Source organism: Musa acuminata, chromosome BXJ1-1 (genome assembly GCF_036884655.1).
Source record: "Musa acuminata AAA Group cultivar baxijiao chromosome BXJ1-1, Cavendish_Baxijiao_AAA, whole genome shotgun sequence".
Lineage (NCBI taxonomy): Eukaryota > Viridiplantae > Streptophyta > Magnoliopsida > Zingiberales > Musaceae > Musa > Musa acuminata.
The window spans coordinates 26,865,810-26,878,430 of NC_088327.1; the positions used below are offsets into that span (position 1 = coordinate 26,865,810).

A 12,621-nucleotide genomic window follows, 5' to 3' on the forward strand; every position below is an offset into this window, starting at 1 on the left:
GGCTCCGGACGTTGATGCGCCGGCCGCGACGTGCATATTGGCTAGGGACGAAGCACCCAAAACCGGTACGATCATACCAGCACTAAATCACCGGATCCCATCAGAACTCCGAAGTTAAGCGTGCTTGGGTGAGAGTAGTACTAGGATGGGTGACCCCGCGGGAATTCCTCGTGTTGCACTCCTTTTTGCGTCCCGAGATATGAAACATCTTCCGTAGACCTCCGAGACGATTGTTTTCGGGCACGGAATTTGCCGTGACCGCTACGCAGTCAGTATCGTGGGGCTCGGAAAGAGCTTTCCGGATTGTGGTCGCAATAGCGATTCCGAGATCGTTCGAGAAAGTGTCGATGGTTTCGGTGCGAGCTTGCCGTGACCGATACGCGGTCGTTGGGCTAGGGCTCGGAGAGAGATTCCAATTGGGATTTCGTGATCGTTCGTGAAAGCGCCGACAATTTCGTGACGGGCAAGAGGCTACGGACTTTGATGCGCCGACCGCGACGTGCACATAGGCGAGGGACGAAGCACCCGAAACCGGTGCGATCATACCAGCACTAAACCACCGGATCCCATTAGAACTCCGAAGTTAAGCGTGCTTGGGCGAGAGGAGTACTAGGATGGGTGACCCCCCGGGAAGTCCTCGTGTTGCACTTCTTTTTGCATCCCGAGATACGAAACATCACCCGTAGACCTCCGAGACGATTGTTTTCGGGCACAGAATTTGCCGTGACCGTTACGCAGTCAGTATCGTGGGGCTCGGAAAGAGCTTTCCGGATTGGGGTCGCAATAGCGATTCCGAGATCGTTCGAGAAAGTGCCGATGGTTTCGGCGCGAGCTTGCCGTGACCGATACGCAGTCATTGGGCTAGGGCTCGGAGAGAGCTAGCAATAGGGATTTCGTGATCGTTCGAGAAAGCACCGGCGGTTTCGTGACGGGCAAGAGGCTCCGGACGTTGATGCGCCGGCCGCGACGTGCACATAGGCGAGGGACGAAGCACCCGAAACCGGTGCGATCAAACAAGCACTAAACCACCGGATCCCATCAGAACATCGAAGTTAAGCGTGCTTGGGCGAGAGTAGTACTAGGATGGGTGACCCCCCGGGAAGTCCTCGTGTTGCACTCCTTTTTGCGTCCTGAGATACGAAACATCTCCCGTAGACCTCCGAGACGATTGTTTTCGGGCACGGAATTTGCCGTGACCACTACGCAGTCAGTATCGTGGGGCTCGGAAAGAGCTTTCGGGATTGGGGTCGCAATAGCGATTCCGAGATCGTTCGAGAAAGTGCCGATGGTTTCGGCGCGAGCTTGCCGTGACCGATACGCGGTCGTTGGGCTAGGGCTCGGAGAGAGCTTCCAATAGGGATTTCCGGATCGTTCGTGAAAGCGCCGACAATTTCGTGACGGGCAAGAGGCTATGGACGTTGATGCGCCGGCCGCGACGTGCACATAGGCGAGGGACGAAGCACCCGAAACCGGTGCGATCATACCAGCACTAAACCACCGGATCCCATTAGAACTCCGAAGTTAAGCGTGCTTGGGCGAGGGGAGTACTAGGATGGATGACCCCCCGGGAAGTCCTCGTGTTGCACTTCTTTTTGCATCCCGAGATACGAAACATCTCCCGTAGACCTCCGAGACGATTGTTTTCGGGCACGGAATTTGCCGTGACCGCTCCACAATCAGTATCGTGGGGCTCGAAAAGTGCTTTCCAGATTGGGGTCGCAATAGCGATTCCGAGATCGTTCGAGAAAGTGCCGATGGTTTCGGCGCGAGCTTGCCGTGACCGATACGCAGTCATTGGGCTAGGGCTCGGAGAGAGCTTGCAATAGGGATTTCGTGATCGTTCGAGAAAGCACCGGCGGTTTCGTGACGGGCAAGAGGCTCCGGACGTTGATGCGCCGGCCGCGACGTGCATATTGGCTAGGGACGAAGCACCCGAAACCGGTACGATCATACCAGCACTAAATCACCGGATCCCATCAGAACTCCGAAGTTAAGCGTGCTTGGGTGAGAGTAGTACTAGGATGGGTGACCGCGCGGGAATTCCTCGTGTTGCACTCCTTTTTGCGTCCCGAGATATGAAACATCTTCCGTAGACCTCCGAGACGATTGTTTTCGGGCACGGAATTTGCCGTGACCGCTACGCAGTCAGTATCGTGGGGCTCGGAAAGAGCTTTCCGGATTGTGGTCGCAATAGCGATTCCGAGATCGTTCGAGAAAGTGTCGATGGTTTCGGTGCGAGCTTGCCGTGACCGATACGCGGTCGTTGGGCTAGGGCTCGGAGAGAGATTCCAATAGGGATTTCGTGATCGTTCGTGAAAGCGCCGACAATTTCGTGACGGGCAAGAGGCTACGGACGTTGATGCGCCGACCGCGACGTGCACATAGGCGAGGGACGAAGCACCCGAAACCGGTGCGATCATACCAGCACTAAACCACCGGATCCCATTAGAACTCCGAAGTTAAGCGTGCTTGGGCGAGAGGAGTACTAGGATGGGTGACCCCCCGGGAAGTCCTCGTGTTGCACTTCTTTTTGCATCCCGAGATACGAAACATCTCCCGTAGACCTCCGAGACGATTGTTTTCGGGCACAGAATTTGCCGTGACCGTTACGCAGTCAGTATCGTGGGGCTCGGAAAGAGCTTTCCGGATTGGGGTCGCAATAGCGATTCCGAGATCGTTCGAGAAAGTGCCGATGGTTTCGGCGCGAGCTTGCCGTGACCGATACGCAGTCATTGGGCTAGGGCTCCGAGAGAGCTAGCAATAGGGATTTCGTGATCGTTCGAGAAAGCACCGGCGGTTTCGTGACGGGCAAGAGGCTCCGGACGTTGATGCGCCGGCCGCGACGTGCACATAGGCGAGGGACGAAGCACCCGAAACCGGTGCGATCATACCAGCACTAAACCACCGGATCCCATCAGAACATCGAAGTTAAGCGTGCTTGGGCGAGAGTAGTACTAGGATGGGTGACCCCCCGGGAAGTCCTCGTGTTGCACTCCTTTTTGCGTCCTGAGATACGAAACATCTCCCGTAGACCTCCGAGACGATTGTTTTCGGGCACGGAATTTGCCGTGACCACTACGCAGTCAGTATCGTGGGGCTCGGAAAGAGCTTTCGGGATTGGGGTCGCAATAGCGATTCCGAGATCGTTCGAGATAGTGCCGATGGTTTCGGCGCGAGCTTGCCGTGACCGATACGCGGTCGTTGGGCTAGGGCTCGGAGAGAGCTTCCAATAGGGATTTCCGGATCGTTCGTGAAAGCGCCGACAATTTCGTGACGGGCAAGAGGCTATGGACATTGATGCGCCGGCCGCGACATGCACATAGGCGAGGGACGAAGCACCCGAAACCGGTGCGATCATACCAGCACTAAACCACTGGATCCCATTAGAACTCCGAAGTTAAGCGTGCTTGGGCGAGGGGAGTACTAGGATGGATGACCCCCCGGGAAGTCCTCGTGTTGCACTTCTTTTTGCATCCCGAGATACGAAACATCTCCCGTAGACCTCCGAGACGATTGTTTTCGGGCACGGAATTTGCCGTGACCGCTCCACAATCAGTATCGTGGGGCTCGAAAAGTGCTTTCCAGATTGGGGTCGCAATAGCGATTCCGAGATCGTTCGAGAAAGTGCCGATGGTTTCGGCGCGAGCTTGCCGTGACCGTTACGCAGTCATTGGGCTAGGGCTCGGAGAGAGCTTGCAATAGGGATTTCGTGATCGTTCGAGAAAGCACCGGCGGTTTCGTTACGGGCAAGAGGCTCCGGACGTTGATGCGCCGGCCGCGACGTGCACATAGGCTTGGGATGAAGCACCCGAAACCGGTGCGATCATACCAGCACTAAACCACCGGATCCCATCAGAACTCCGAAGTTAAGCGTGCTTGGGCGAGAGTAGTACTAGGATGGGTGACCCCCCGGGAAGTCCTCGTGTTGCACTTCTTTTTGCATCCCGAGATACGAAACATCTCCCGTAGACCTCCGAGACGATTGTTTTCGGGCACGGAATTTGCCGTGACCGCTCCACAATCAGTATCGTGGGGCTCGAAAAGTGCTTTCCAGATTGGGGTCGCAATAGCGATTCCGAGATCGTTCGAGAAAGTGCCGATGGTTTCGGCGCGAGCTTGCCGTGACCGATACGCAGTCATTGGGCTAGGGCTCGGAGAGAGCTTGCAATAGGGATTTCGTGATCGTTCGAGAAAGCACCGGCGGTTTCGTTACGGGCAAGAGGCTCCGGACGTTGATGCGCCGGCCGCGACGTGCACATAGGCTTGGGATGAAGCACCCGAAACCGGTGCGATCATACCAGCACTAAACCACCGGATCCCATCAGAACTCCGAAGTTAAGCGTGCTTGGGCGAGAGTAGTACTAGGATGGGTGACCCCCCGGGAAGTCCTCGTGTTGCACTCCTTTTTGCGTCCCGAGATATGAAACATCTTCCGTAGACCTCCGAGACGATTGTTTTCGGGCACGGAATTTGCCGTGACCGCTCCACAATCAGTATCGTGGGGCTCGAAAAGTGCTTTCCAGATTGGGGTCGCAATAGCGATTCCGAGATCGTTCGAGAAAGTGCCGATGGTTTCGGCGCGAGCTTGCCGTGACCGATACGCAGTCATTGGGCTAGGGCTCGGAGAGAGCTTGCAATAGGGATTTCGTGATCGTTCGAGAAAGCACCGGCGGTTTCGTTACGGGCAAAAGGCTCCGGACGTTGATGCGCCGGCCGCGACGTGCACATAGGCTTGGGATGAAGCACCCGAAACCGGTGCGATCATACCAGCACTAAACCACCGGATCCCATCAGAACTCCGAAGTTAAGCGTGCTTGGGCGAGAGTAGTACTAGGATGGGTGACCCCCCGGGAAGTCCTCGTGTTGCACTCCTTTTTGCGTCCTGAGATACGAAACATCTCCCGTAGACCTCCGAGACGATTGTTTTCGGGCACGGAATTTGCCGTGACAACTACGCAGTCAGTATCGTGGGGCTCGGAAAGAGCTTTCGGGATTGGGGTCGCAATAGCGATTCCGAGATCGTTCGAGAAAGTGCCGATGGTTTCGGCGCGAGCTTGCCGTGACCGATACGCGGTCGTTGGGCTAGGGCTCGGAGAGAGCTTCCAATAGGGATTTCCTGATCGTTCGTGAAAGCGCCGACAATTTCGTGACGGGCAAGAGGCTATGGACGTTGATGCGCCGGTCGCGACGTGCACATAGGCGAGGGACGAAGCTCCCGAAACCGGTGCGATCATACCAGCACTAAACCACCGGATCCCATTAGAACTCCGAAGTTAAGCGTGCTTGGGCGAGAGGAGTACTAGGATGGGTGACCCCCCGGGAAGTCCTCGTGTTGCACTTCTTTTTGCATCCCGAGATACGAAACATCTCCCGTAGACCTCCGAGACGATTGTTTTCGGGCACGGAATTTGCCGTGACCGTTACGCAGTCAGTATCGTGGGGCTCGGAAAGAGCTTTCCGGATTGGGGTCGCAATAGCGATTCCGAGATCGTTCGAGAAAGTGCCGATGGTTTCGGCGCGAGCTTGCCGTGACCGATACGCAGTCATTGGGCTAGGGCTCGGAGAGAGCTAGCAATAGGGATTTCGTGATCGTTCGAGAAAGCACCGGCGGTTTCGTGACGGGCAAGAGGCTCCGGACGTTGATGCGCCGGCCGCGACTTGCACATAGGCGAGGGACGAAGCACCCGAAACCGGTGCGATCATACCAGCACTAAACCACCGGATCCCATCAGAACTCCGAAGTTAAGCGTGCTTGGGCGAGAGTAGTACTAGGATGGGTGACCCCCCGGGAAGTCCTCGTGTTGCACTCCTTTTTGCGTCCTGAGATACGAAACATCTCCCGTAGACCTCCGAGACGATTGTTTTCGGGCACGGAATTTGCCGTGACAACTACGCAGTCAGTATCGTGGGGCTCGGAAAGAGCTTTCGGGATTGGGGTCGCAATAGCGATTCCGAGATCGTTCGAGAAAGTGCCGATGGTTTCGGCGCGAGCTTGCCGTGACCGATACGCGGTCGTTGGGCTAGGGCTCGGAGAGAGCTTCCAATAGGGATTTCCTGATCGTTCGTGAAAGCGCCGACAATTTCGTGACGGGCAAGAGGCTATGGACGTTGATGCGCCGGTCGCGACGTGCACATAGGCGAGGGACGAAGCTCCCGAAACCGGTGCGATCATACCAGCACTAAACCACCAGATCCCATTAGAACTCCGAATATAAGCGTGCTTGGGCGAGAGGAGTACTAGGATGGGTGACCCCCCGGGAAGTCCTCGTGTTGCACTTCTTTTTGCATCCCGAGATACGAAACATCTCCCGTAGACCTCCGAGACGATTGTTTTCGGGCACGGAATTTGCCGTGACCGCTACGCAGTCAGTATCGTGGGGCTCGGAAAGAGCTTTCCGGATTGGGGTCGCAATAGCGATTCCGAGATCGTTCGAGAAAGTGCCGATGGTTTCGGCGCGAGCTTGCCGTGACCGATACGCGGTCATTGGGCTAGGGCTCGGAGAGAGCTAGCAATAGGGATTTCGTGATCGTTCGAGAAAGCACCGGCGGTTTCGTGACAGGCAAGAGGCTCCGGACGTTGATGCGCCGGCCGCGACGTGCACATAGGCGAGGGACGAAGCACCCGAAACCGGTGCGATCATACCAGCACTAAACCACCGGATCCCATTAGAACTCCGAAGTTAAGCGTGCTTGGGCGAGAGGAGTACTAGGATGGGTGACCCCCCGGGAAGTCCTCGTGTTGCACTTCTTTTGCATCCCGAGATACGAAACATCTCCCGTAGACCTCCGAGACGATTGTTTTCGGGCACGGAATTTGCCGTGACCGTTACGCAGTCAGTATCGTGGGGCTCGGAAAGAGCTTTCCGGATTGTGGTCGCAATAGCGATTCCGAGATCGTTCGAGAAAGTGTCGATGGTTTCGGTGCGAGCTTGCCGTGACCGATACGCGGTCGTTGGGCTAGGGCTCGGAGAGAGCTTCCAATAGGGATTTCGTGATCGTTCGTGAAAGCGCCGACAATTTCGTGACGGGCAAGAGGCTACGGACGTTGATGCGCCGGCCGCGACGTGCATATTGGCTAGGGACCAAGCACCCGAAACCGGTACGATCATACCAGCACTAAATCACCGGATCCCATCAGAACTCCGAAGTTAAGCGTGCTTGGGTGAGAGTAGTACTAGGATGGGTGACCCCCCGGGAATTCCTCGTGTTGCACTCCTTTTTGCGTCCCGAGATATGAAACATCTTCCGTAGACCTCCGAGACGATTGTTTTCGGGCACGGAATTTGCCGTGACCGCTACGCTGTCAGTATCGTGGGGCTCGGAAAGAGCTTTCCGGATTGTGGTCGCAATAGCGATTCCGAGATCGTTCGAGAAAGTGTCGATGGTTTCGATGCGAGCTTGCCGTGACCGATACGCGGTCGTTGGGCTAGGGCTCGGAGAGAGCTTCCAATAGGGATTTCGTGATCGTTCGTGAAAGCGCCGACAATTTCGTGACGGGCAAGAGGCTACGGACGTTGATGCGCCGGCCGCGACGTGCACATAGGCGAGGGACGAAGCACCCGAAACCGGTGCGATCATACCAGCACTAAACCACCGGATCCCATCAGAACTCCGAAGTTAAGCGTGCTTGGGTGAGAGTAGTACTAGGATGGGTGACCCCCCGGGAATTCCTCGTGTTGCACTCCTTTTTGCGTCCCGAGATATGAAACATCTTCCGTAGACCTCCGAGACGATTGTTTTCGGGCACGGAATTTGCCGTGACCGCTACGCAGTCAGTATCGTGGGGCTCCGAAAGAGCTTTCCGGATTGTGGTCGCAATAGCGATTCCGAGATCGTTCGAGAAAGTGTCGATGGTTTCGGTGCGAGCTTGCCGTGACCGATACACGGTCGTTGGGCTAGGGCTCGGAGAGAGCTTCCAATAGGGATTTCGTGATCGTTCGTGAAAGCGCCGACAATTTCGTGACGGGCAAGAGGCTATGGACGTTGATGCGCCGGCCGCGACGTGCACATAGGCGAGGGACGAAGGACCCGAAACCGGTGCGATCATACCAGCACTAAACCACCGGATCCCATTAGAACTCCGAAGTTAAGCGTGCTTGGGCGAGAGGAGTACTAGGATGGGTGACCCCCCGGGAAGTCCTCGTGTTGCACTTCTTTTTGCATCCCGAGATACGAAACATCTCCCGTAGACCTCCGAGACGATTGTTTTCGGGTACGGAATTTGCCGTGACCGCTACGCAGTCAGTATCGTGGGGCTCGGAAAGAGATTTCCGGATTGGGGTCGCAATAGCGATTCCGAGATAGTTCGAGAAAGTGCCGATGGTTTCGGCGCGAGCTTGCCGTGACCGATACGCAGTCATTGGGCTAGGGCTCGGAGAGAGCTAGCAATAGGGATTTCGTGATCGTTCGAGAAAGCACCGGCGGTTTCGTGACGGGCAAGAGGCTCCGGACGTTGATGCGCCGGCCGCGACGTGCACATAGGCGAGGGACGAAGCACCCGAAACCGGTGCGATCATACCAGCACTAAACCACCGGATCCCATCAGAACTCCGAAGTTAAGCGTGCTTGGGTGAGAGTAGTACTAGGATGGGTGACCCCCCGGGAATTCCTCGTGTTGCACTCCTTTTTGCGTCCCGAGATATGAAACATCTTCCGTAGACCTCCGAGACGATTGTTTTCGGGCACGGAATTTGCCGTGACCGCTACGCAGTCAGTATCGTGGGGCTCGGAAAGAGCTTTCGGGATTGTGGTCGCAATAGCGATTCCGAGATCGTTCGAGAAAGTGTCGATGGTTTCGGTGCGAGCTTGCCGTGACCGATACGCGGTCGTTGGGCTAGGGCTCGGAGAGAGCTTCCAATAGGGATTTCGTGATCGTTCGAGAAAGCACCGGCGGTTTCGTGACGGGCGAGAGGCACCGGACGTTGATGCGCCGGCCGCGACGTGCATATTGGCTAGGGACCAAGCACCCGAAACCGGTACGATCATACCAGCACTAAATCACCGGATCCCATCAGAACTCCGAAGTTAAGCGCGCTTGGGTGAGAGTAGTACTAGGATGGGTGACCCCCCGGGAATTCCTCGTGTTGCACTCCTTTTTGCGTCCCGAGATATGAAACATCTTCCGTAGACCTCCGAGACGATTGTTTTCGGGCACGGAATTTGCCGTGACCGCTACGCAGTCAGAATCGTGGGGCTCCGAAAGAGCTTTCCGGATTGTGGTCGCAATAGCGATTCCGAGATCGTTCGAGAAAGTGTCGATGGTTTCGGTGCGAGCTTGCCGTGACCGATACGCGGTCGTTGGGCTAGGGCTCGGAGAGAGCTTCCAATAGGGATTTCGTGATCGTTCGTGAAAGCGCCGACAATTTCGTGACGGGCAAGAGGCTATGGACGTTGATGCGCCGGCCGCGACGTGCACATAGGCGAGGGACGAAGGACCCGAAACCGGTGCGATCATACCAGCACTAAACCACCGGATCCCATTAGAACTCCGAAGTTAAGCGTGCTTGGGCGAGAGGAGTACTAGGATGGGTGACCCCCCGGGAAGTCCTCGTGTTGCACTTCTTTTTGCATCCCGAGATACGAAACATCTCCCGTAGACCTCCGAGACGATTGTTTTCGGGCACGGAATTTGCCGTGACCGCTACGCAGTCAGTATCGTGGGGCTCGGAAAGAGCTTTCCGGATTGGGGTCGCAATAGCGATTCCGAGATCGTTCGAGAAAGTGCCGATGGTTTCGGCGCGAGCTTGCCGTGACCGATACGCAGTCATTGGGCTAGGGCTCGGAGAGAGCTAGCAATAGGGATTTCGTGATCGTTCGAGAAAGCACCGGCGGTTTCGTGACGGGCAAGAGGCTCCGGACGTTGATGCGCCGGCCGCGACGTGCACATAGGCGAGGGACGAAGCTCCCGAAACCGGTGCGATCATACCAGCACTAAACCACCGGATCCCATCAGAACTCCGAAGTTAAGCGTGCTTGGGTGAGAGTAGTACTAGGATGGGTGACCCCCCGGGAATTCCTCGTGTTGCACTCCTTTTTGCGTCCCGAGATATGAAACATCTTCCGTAGACCTCCGAGACGATTGTTTTCGGGCACGGAATTTGCCGTGACCGCTACGCAGTCAGTATCGTGGGGCTCGGAAAGAGCTTTCGGGATTGTGGTCGCAATAGCGATTCCGAGATCGTTCGAGAAAGTGTCGATGGTTTCGGTGCGAGCTTGCCGTGACCGATACGCGGTCGTTGGGCTAGGGCTCGGAGAGAGCTTCCAATAGGGATTTCGTGATCGTTCGAGAAAGCACCGGCGGTTTCGTGACGGGCGAGAGGCACCGGACGTTGATGCGCCGGCCGCGACGTGCATATTGGCTAGGGACCAAGCACCCGAAACCGGTACGATCATACCAGCACTAAATCACCGGATCCCATCAGAACTCCGAAGTTAAGCGTGCTTGGGTGAGAGTAGTACTAGGATGGGTGACCCCCCGGGAATTCCTCGTGTTGCACTCCTTTTTGCGTCCCGAGATATGAAACATCTTCCGTAGACCTCCGAGACGATTGTTTTCGGGCACGGAATTTGCCGTGACCGCTACGCAGTCAGTATCGTGGGGCTCCGAAAGAGCTTTCCGGATTGTGGTCGCAATAGCGATTCCGAGATCGTTCGAGAAAGTGTCGATGGTTTCGGTGCGAGCTTGCCGTGACCGATACGCGGTCGTTGGGCTAGGGCTCGGAGAGAGCTTCCAATAGGGATTTCGTGATCGTTCGTGAAAGCGCCGACAATTTCGTGACGGGCAAGAGGCTATGGACGTTGATGCGCCGGCCGCGACGTGCACATAGGCGAGGGACGAAGCACCCGAAACCGGTGCGATCATACCAGCACTAAACCACCGGATCCCATTAGAACTCCGAAGTTAAGCGTGCTTGGGCGAGAGGAGTACTAGGATGGGTGACCCCCCGGGAAGTCCTCGTGTTGCACTTCTTTTTGCATCCCGAGATACGAAACATCTCCCGTAGACCTCCGAGACGATTGTTTTCGGGCACAGAATTTGCCGTGACCGTTACGCAGTCAGTATCGTGGGGCTCGGAAAGAGCTTTCCGGATTGGGGTCGCAATAGCGATTCCGAGATCGTTCGAGAAAGTTCCGATGGTTTCGGCGCGAGCTTGCCGTGACCGATACGCAGTCATTGGGCAAGGGCTCGGAGAGAGCTTGCAATAAGGATTTCGTGATCGTTCGAGAAAGCACCGGCGGTTTCGTGACGGGCGAGAGGCTCCGGACGTTGATGCGCCGGCCGCGACGTGCATATTGGCTAGGGACCAAGCACCCGAAACCGGTACGATCATACCAGCACTAAATCACCGGATCCCATCAGAACTCCGAAGTTAAGCGTGCTTGGGTGAGAGTAGTACTAGGATGGGTGACCCCCCGGGAATTCCTCGTGTTGCACTCCTTTTTGCGTCCCGAGATATGAAACATCTTCCGTAGACCTCCGAGACGATTGTTTTCGGGCACGGAATTTGCCGTGACCGCTACGCAGTCAGTATCGTGGGGCTCGGAAAGAGCTTTCGGGATTGTGGTCGCAATAGCGATTCCGAGATCGTTCGAGAAAGTGTCGATGGTTTCGGTGCGAGCTTGCCGTGACCGATACGCGGTCGTTGGGCTAGGGCTCGGAGAGAGCTTCCAATAGGGATTTCGTGATCGTTCGAGAAAGCACCGGCGGTTTCGTGACGGGCGAGAGGCACCGGACGTTGATGCGCCGGCCGCGACGTGCATATTGGCTAGGGACCAAGCACCCGAAACCGGTACGATCATACCAGCACTAAATCACCGGATCCCATCAGAACTCCGAAGTTAAGCGTGCTTGGGTGAGAGTAGTACTAGGATGGGTGACCCCCCGGGAATTCCTCGTGTTGCACTCCTTTTTGCGTCCCGAGATATGAAACATCTTCCGTAGACCTCCGAGACGATTGTTTTCGGGCACGGAATTTGCCGTGACCGCTACGCAGTCAGTATCGTGGGGCTCCGAAAGAGCTTTCCGGATTGTGGTCGCAATAGCGATTCCGAGATCGTTCGAGAAAGTGTCGATGGTTTCGGTGCGAGCTTGCCGTGACCGATACGCGGTCGTTGGGCTAGGGCTCGGAGAGAGCTTCCAATAGGGATTTCGTGATCGTTCGTGAAAGCGCCGACAATTTCGTGACGGGCAAGAGGCTATGGACGTTGATGCGCCGGCCGCGACGTGCACATAGGCGAGGGACGAAGGACGCGAAACCGGTGCGATCATACCAGCACTAAACCACCGGATCCCATTAGAACTCCGAAGTTAAGCGTGCTTGGGCGAGAGGAGTACTAGGATGGGTGACCCCCCGGGAAGTCCTCGTGTTGCACTTCTTTTTGCATCCCGAGATACGAAACATCACCCGTAGACCTCCGAGACGATTGTTTTCGGGCACAGAATTTGCCGTGACCGTTACGCAGTCAGTATCGTGGGGCTCGGAAAGAGCTTTCCGGATTGGGGTCGCAATAGCGATTCCGAGATCGTTCGAGAAAGTGCCGATGGTTTCGGCGCGAGCGTGCCGTGACCGATACGCAGTCATTGGGCTAGGGCTCGGAGAGAGCTAGCAATAGGGATTTCGT

The 12,621-nt window shown here is 56.2% G+C and overlaps 27 non-coding genes across 27 annotated transcripts; all 27 read left to right on the plus strand.

Moving 5' to 3' along the window:
• The first annotated feature begins 63 nt into the window (after positions 1-63).
• On the plus strand, positions 64-182 carry LOC135590747 (5S ribosomal RNA). Its single transcript, XR_010478159.1, has one exon. It is a non-coding gene; the product is annotated as a 5S ribosomal RNA (ribosomal RNA).
• Positions 183-532: 350 nt separating this feature from the next.
• Positions 533-651, plus strand: LOC135593750 (5S ribosomal RNA). The gene has a single exon (XR_010479806.1). It is a non-coding gene; the product is annotated as a 5S ribosomal RNA (ribosomal RNA).
• A 350-nt stretch (positions 652-1,001) lies between these two features.
• LOC135592425 (5S ribosomal RNA) lies at positions 1,002-1,120 on the plus strand. The gene has a single exon (XR_010479045.1). It is a non-coding gene; the product is annotated as a 5S ribosomal RNA (ribosomal RNA).
• A 350-nt stretch (positions 1,121-1,470) lies between these two features.
• On the plus strand, positions 1,471-1,589 carry LOC135588626 (5S ribosomal RNA). The gene has a single exon (XR_010476357.1). It is a non-coding gene; the product is annotated as a 5S ribosomal RNA (ribosomal RNA).
• A 350-nt stretch (positions 1,590-1,939) lies between these two features.
• Positions 1,940-2,058, plus strand: LOC135590736 (5S ribosomal RNA). The gene has a single exon (XR_010478148.1). It is a non-coding gene; the product is annotated as a 5S ribosomal RNA (ribosomal RNA).
• A 350-nt stretch (positions 2,059-2,408) lies between these two features.
• Positions 2,409-2,527, plus strand: LOC135593754 (5S ribosomal RNA). Its single transcript, XR_010479807.1, has one exon. It is a non-coding gene; the product is annotated as a 5S ribosomal RNA (ribosomal RNA).
• A 350-nt stretch (positions 2,528-2,877) lies between these two features.
• Positions 2,878-2,996, plus strand: LOC135590273 (5S ribosomal RNA). The gene has a single exon (XR_010477685.1). It is a non-coding gene; the product is annotated as a 5S ribosomal RNA (ribosomal RNA).
• A 350-nt stretch (positions 2,997-3,346) lies between these two features.
• Positions 3,347-3,465, plus strand: LOC135589425 (5S ribosomal RNA). The gene has a single exon (XR_010476839.1). It is a non-coding gene; the product is annotated as a 5S ribosomal RNA (ribosomal RNA).
• A 350-nt stretch (positions 3,466-3,815) lies between these two features.
• On the plus strand, positions 3,816-3,934 carry LOC135588355 (5S ribosomal RNA). The gene has a single exon (XR_010476221.1). It is a non-coding gene; the product is annotated as a 5S ribosomal RNA (ribosomal RNA).
• Positions 3,935-4,284: 350 nt separating this feature from the next.
• Positions 4,285-4,403, plus strand: LOC135592829 (5S ribosomal RNA). Its single transcript, XR_010479261.1, has one exon. It is a non-coding gene; the product is annotated as a 5S ribosomal RNA (ribosomal RNA).
• Positions 4,404-4,753: 350 nt separating this feature from the next.
• On the plus strand, positions 4,754-4,872 carry LOC135592832 (5S ribosomal RNA). The gene has a single exon (XR_010479263.1). It is a non-coding gene; the product is annotated as a 5S ribosomal RNA (ribosomal RNA).
• A 350-nt stretch (positions 4,873-5,222) lies between these two features.
• On the plus strand, positions 5,223-5,341 carry LOC135593758 (5S ribosomal RNA). The gene has a single exon (XR_010479808.1). It is a non-coding gene; the product is annotated as a 5S ribosomal RNA (ribosomal RNA).
• Positions 5,342-5,691: 350 nt separating this feature from the next.
• On the plus strand, positions 5,692-5,810 carry LOC135592838 (5S ribosomal RNA). The gene has a single exon (XR_010479264.1). It is a non-coding gene; the product is annotated as a 5S ribosomal RNA (ribosomal RNA).
• Positions 5,811-6,160: 350 nt separating this feature from the next.
• Positions 6,161-6,279, plus strand: LOC135592207 (5S ribosomal RNA). The gene has a single exon (XR_010478949.1). It is a non-coding gene; the product is annotated as a 5S ribosomal RNA (ribosomal RNA).
• A 350-nt stretch (positions 6,280-6,629) lies between these two features.
• LOC135593764 (5S ribosomal RNA) lies at positions 6,630-6,748 on the plus strand. Its single transcript, XR_010479810.1, has one exon. It is a non-coding gene; the product is annotated as a 5S ribosomal RNA (ribosomal RNA).
• Positions 6,749-7,097: 349 nt separating this feature from the next.
• On the plus strand, positions 7,098-7,216 carry LOC135590394 (5S ribosomal RNA). The gene has a single exon (XR_010477807.1). It is a non-coding gene; the product is annotated as a 5S ribosomal RNA (ribosomal RNA).
• Positions 7,217-7,566: 350 nt separating this feature from the next.
• Positions 7,567-7,685, plus strand: LOC135593873 (5S ribosomal RNA). Its single transcript, XR_010479863.1, has one exon. It is a non-coding gene; the product is annotated as a 5S ribosomal RNA (ribosomal RNA).
• A 350-nt stretch (positions 7,686-8,035) lies between these two features.
• LOC135593768 (5S ribosomal RNA) lies at positions 8,036-8,154 on the plus strand. The gene has a single exon (XR_010479811.1). It is a non-coding gene; the product is annotated as a 5S ribosomal RNA (ribosomal RNA).
• A 350-nt stretch (positions 8,155-8,504) lies between these two features.
• LOC135593878 (5S ribosomal RNA) lies at positions 8,505-8,623 on the plus strand. Its single transcript, XR_010479864.1, has one exon. It is a non-coding gene; the product is annotated as a 5S ribosomal RNA (ribosomal RNA).
• A 350-nt stretch (positions 8,624-8,973) lies between these two features.
• On the plus strand, positions 8,974-9,092 carry LOC135592182 (5S ribosomal RNA). Its single transcript, XR_010478946.1, has one exon. It is a non-coding gene; the product is annotated as a 5S ribosomal RNA (ribosomal RNA).
• A 350-nt stretch (positions 9,093-9,442) lies between these two features.
• LOC135593773 (5S ribosomal RNA) lies at positions 9,443-9,561 on the plus strand. The gene has a single exon (XR_010479816.1). It is a non-coding gene; the product is annotated as a 5S ribosomal RNA (ribosomal RNA).
• Positions 9,562-9,911: 350 nt separating this feature from the next.
• On the plus strand, positions 9,912-10,030 carry LOC135593881 (5S ribosomal RNA). The gene has a single exon (XR_010479865.1). It is a non-coding gene; the product is annotated as a 5S ribosomal RNA (ribosomal RNA).
• A 350-nt stretch (positions 10,031-10,380) lies between these two features.
• On the plus strand, positions 10,381-10,499 carry LOC135590405 (5S ribosomal RNA). Its single transcript, XR_010477818.1, has one exon. It is a non-coding gene; the product is annotated as a 5S ribosomal RNA (ribosomal RNA).
• A 350-nt stretch (positions 10,500-10,849) lies between these two features.
• LOC135593774 (5S ribosomal RNA) lies at positions 10,850-10,968 on the plus strand. Its single transcript, XR_010479817.1, has one exon. It is a non-coding gene; the product is annotated as a 5S ribosomal RNA (ribosomal RNA).
• A 350-nt stretch (positions 10,969-11,318) lies between these two features.
• Positions 11,319-11,437, plus strand: LOC135590416 (5S ribosomal RNA). The gene has a single exon (XR_010477829.1). It is a non-coding gene; the product is annotated as a 5S ribosomal RNA (ribosomal RNA).
• A 350-nt stretch (positions 11,438-11,787) lies between these two features.
• Positions 11,788-11,906, plus strand: LOC135590427 (5S ribosomal RNA). The gene has a single exon (XR_010477840.1). It is a non-coding gene; the product is annotated as a 5S ribosomal RNA (ribosomal RNA).
• Positions 11,907-12,256: 350 nt separating this feature from the next.
• On the plus strand, positions 12,257-12,375 carry LOC135593779 (5S ribosomal RNA). The gene has a single exon (XR_010479818.1). It is a non-coding gene; the product is annotated as a 5S ribosomal RNA (ribosomal RNA).
• Positions 12,376-12,621: the final 246 nt, after the last annotated feature.